A 4,160-nucleotide genomic window follows, 5' to 3' on the forward strand; every position below is an offset into this window, starting at 1 on the left:
TGGGATGGATCCCCAGGTGGGGCAGTCTCTGGATAGTCACTCCTTCCATCTCTGCTCCAGCCTTTGTCTCTGTAACTCCTTCCATGGGTATTTTGGTTTTGGTTTAACTTTCTAATGTAGACATGATCAGAAGAGTAAGTAGAGTTGAACAAGATCAGGAAGTTGAAGGTGAAAAAAAAATCTCTTTAGAATAAGCAAAAAGGGGTGCCCCGGGAACCTCTAGTAGGTGCAGCTTGGGACCCATCCAGGGTATGCAGGCTGGGTCGCAGATGTCATGTGGCCTGTGCTTTGGACCGTGGTGTGAACCTATGCCCCTTATGTCACCTTCTCTGTGGTCTTTGTAGTCGGGGCTGCAAGCTACCATCTGGAATGTTTCATTGGGGGAAAGGCTCCTCAGCCTGCGGAGGAGGAGAGCATCCTGTAGAGCGCCGAGAGGACCGAAAGCTGGATGAGATGCTAGGCAAGGACCACACTCAGGTGGTGAGCCTTAAGGACAAGCTAGAATTTGCCCCTAAAGCAGTCCTGAACAGAGAAGAACTAATGGAGGGCCCAGGTCCCTGTGGTGCAGAGGGATATGCCATATTCTGCTGCCATGTCGACCCAGCTTCAGAACACACATCTGATTTGCTTTGCTGCTCACTCCGGCCCCCTGAGCACCCACAGCCACTCACGTACTGGCTGGTCCTTTATGGCTGCACAGCGGCAGCAGTAGGAGCCAGCAGAGAGGAAGACTGCATCTGCTCAGTGGGCTCTCTCCGTGACTGGACAGGCTTCTGATCTTACCTGGGAGCCTCGCTAGGAGGAGCCCTGGGGAATGAACCCTGGTCTCAGGCTCCCAGGGAGGGGCTTGGTCTCAACTGGAAATGGTTGGGGTTTATCGTTGCCATTAGGAGGGGCACCTCCAGCTCTAGTTCTCATTTTTGCACTGGAAAGAATTCAGAACTGTCCTTGGCTCCCTTGATGAGGTTTTCTTATTTTCCTGTGCGCACTCTTCCCTTTATTGGCTCAGGCGTGGGATTCTCAGAGGCAGGAAAGCATGTTTCTCTTGTGGGGAGCTCAGGCCGTTTACCTTGGGGCCAACGGGGGGGTAAGCCTGGAAATTATCACTGTCTTCCACCCTTCCTTACTGGAGTGAAGACTCAGTTAAAGTGGCACCTGGCACATTTTTTTAAAAAAAAGAAGAAGCAGAAAGGGGCTGGAGATATGGCTCAGTGGTTAAGAACACTGACTGCTCTTCCAGAAGTCCTGAGTTCAACTGTTGCAGCCTGCCCGCAGTCCACAACACGAACGGTTCAACTGAGAATGGCAGTTCAAGCTGAAAAGAGAGGAATCTAGACGGGGTGGAAGAAAGAATGGAGCTAAGACAACAAACATTCTGATCAAAGCTCAATTTTACTATTTCCAGACACTCAGTTATAAAGGAAGGGGGAGGGAACCCAATATCCCGCCAAGTAACTCAGGGTCCAGTAGCAGGACGAACACGTGTGTGCCTCCAGGCAGCAAAGGCAGGTTCCAGCAGTAGGCGTGGCAGGACGAATGAGCAGGAAGCTCTACCCTTGAGCAAGCAGGTTCCAGGCTGGGGGAAGGGAGGCCACATTCAAATCCCAGCAACCACATGGTGGCTCACAACCATCGGTAATGAGATCTAATGCCCTCTTCTGGTGTATCTGAAGGCAGCTACAGTGTACTTACATAAAATAAATAAATCTTAAAAAAAAAATAAAAAAGATTAAGCAGAAAGAATTCAGAAAGGAAGACCAGTATACAGATGGCAGTTGAGTTTTACTGTCCAAGCAATCATGGGCATTTGTGACAAAGAGGTCTATAGTCAGATCCAGTGTGGTTCCAGGAGGCCCGTTTGTCTTCAAGAGGCTTACACATCACCATGTCATTTAGGAAAAGCTATTCAAGGTTGGAGAGAAAGCTCACCAGGTAAAAACATTTGCTGCCCTTCCAGAGTGCCTGGGCTCAGCACTGACCACAATGACGGTAACTCCAGGTACATAATAATCTGATACCTTGTTCTTGCCATCTGCAAGCACATACATGGTACATAGACATACATGCAGGCAATACACTCATACACCTAAAATAAAATAACTAAAAAGATGCTTTCAAAAGAAATGAACAAATAAATCTACTTGCCTAATTAAACTAATAAATGCTATAAAATTGGGTCATGGCAAAGCACCATTCTTTTCTCTCCTGTATGTCATTGTTGCTGTTGTTCTTGTTTTGGTTTCGGTTTGTTTTGATTTGCAAGACAGGGTTTCTCTGTGGAGCCCTAGCTGTCTTGGAATTCACTCTGTAGACCAGGCTAGCCTTGAACTCACAGAGATTCTCCTGTCTCTTCCTCCCAGGCAAAGCACAGTTCTTTTTTGGTGGGGGAGGGGGCGTGTTGAGACAGGGTTTCTCTGTGCAATCCTGGCTGCCCTGGAACTCCCTCTGTAGACCAGGCTGGCCTCAAACTCAGAAATCCACCTGCCTCTGCCCCCCAAGTGCTGGGATTAAAGGTGTGTGCCACCACTGTCCCACTCAAAGCACGTTTCATATGAGCTCCCAAGTCTTTAAAAAGTTCATTCTGGCAAGTATTATTTTGGATCTCATTTGTTCTACAAATAAATAGTAAAGGTCTTGAACTTTCAACATTTAACTGAAAAAAGAGACTGACAATCACTCAGCTCTCTCTCTCTCTCTCTCCCTCTCTGTCTCTCTCTCTCTCTTCCTCCCTCCCTCACTCCCTCCCTCCTGTACTCCCTCTCAAATGCTGAGGATGAAACCCAGTCCTTCTGCATGCTTGGCAAGTCTCTATAACTAGCTAAATCCAGAATGCCCTGGGTCTTATTTCTCACCATTTACCAAGGTCACCTTTTCTTACCTACGTCACTTCTCTCTAGTCCTTTTTTGTTTATTTTGTTTTGTTTTGTTTTGTTTTGTTTCCTGACCTCTCCCAACCCCATCCCTCTCTAACAAGCACCCAGGACTTTTGTTGTGGGCATTTTGTATAGAGTTGTAGCTTTTGAAATGTAAAAACAGTCCCTTTTCTAGAAAAAAAAAATGTTTTCAGTCCTGAAAGATCTGACTTAATTAATTGGACTCAGGAAAGTGGCATCTGGAACACGTGGTCTTAAACACATGTCCCTTCTATTATACTCAACACCATTGAGGGAGGAACAGACCCATATGCTGTCCCGCTGTATAAATTTAATATGTTATTATTTATTTATTTATTTATTTATTTATTTATTTACTTGTTGGTACAAAGGAGAGAACTTGGCCCTGATGTGTACTCAGAAAGCTCTTTACCACGTCCCCAGCTCATAAGCAACTTCATAGAGGCTGGAGAGATGGCTTGGAGATTAAGACTACTGGCTGCTCCTCCAGAGAACTCAGGTTCCATTCCCAGCAACCACATGTTGACTCACAACCATCTCTTACTCTAAGCCCCAAGGATCTAACACTCTTTTCTGGCATTAACAGGTACCAGAAGTGCGTGTGGTGCACAAACATACTGGCAAACAAAGCATCCATACATGTAAAATTAATTAAATTAATTAATTAGTTCATTAATTAAAATTTTAAAAAGCTTTCCCAATTAATGCCCCCTGTACTCTGTATGTTTGTGGAGAGCAGAGTGTACTGTGTACATGACATATGGGCACATATGTGTGTACATTCATATGTGTGACTGCAAGTCACATGCATGCCACAGAGCTTATGACAAAGACAAAGGACAACTTTCAGAAATCAGTTCTCTCCTCCCACAAAGTCCAGAATTGAACTGGTACTCAGGCTTGCACAGCAAGTTGAGCCATCTCACTGGTGAAATGCTAAAGAAAGTTAAAGTTCTATTTATCTTTGTCAAACAAGTGAATCATGATTTAGTTTATTTATAACTCTCACTTTTTTTAGAAAATAGAAATGAATGTTCTAGTGGGCTAAGTAAGGCGACTGGTTATCATGGACACAATTGGCTGAACAAGGAGAAACAAATGAACAAAAAATAAGTTGGCAAGATGGCTCAGTAGGCCAGGGTGCTGGCTGCCAACCCTGACAGCCTAAGCCCAGAATCTAAACAGTGGAAGGAGAAAGCCAGATGCTGCTAGGTGTCCTATGATTTCCGTAGGCAAATGCCATTATGTTTACACATGCACATACAC

The 4,160-nt window shown here is 45.2% G+C and overlaps 1 pseudogene; it reads left to right on the forward strand.

Moving 5' to 3' along the window:
- Positions 1–274: 274 nt before the first annotated feature.
- Positions 275–777, forward strand: LOC110291931 (small integral membrane protein 12-like; annotated as a pseudogene).
- The last annotated feature ends 3,383 nt before the right edge of the window (positions 778–4,160 follow it).

The sequence above is a fragment of the Mus caroli genome, unplaced genomic scaffold (genome assembly GCF_978045245.1).
Source record: "Mus caroli unplaced genomic scaffold, Mus_caroli_1 scaffold_3, whole genome shotgun sequence".
Taxonomy (NCBI): domain Eukaryota; kingdom Metazoa; phylum Chordata; class Mammalia; order Rodentia; family Muridae; genus Mus; species Mus caroli.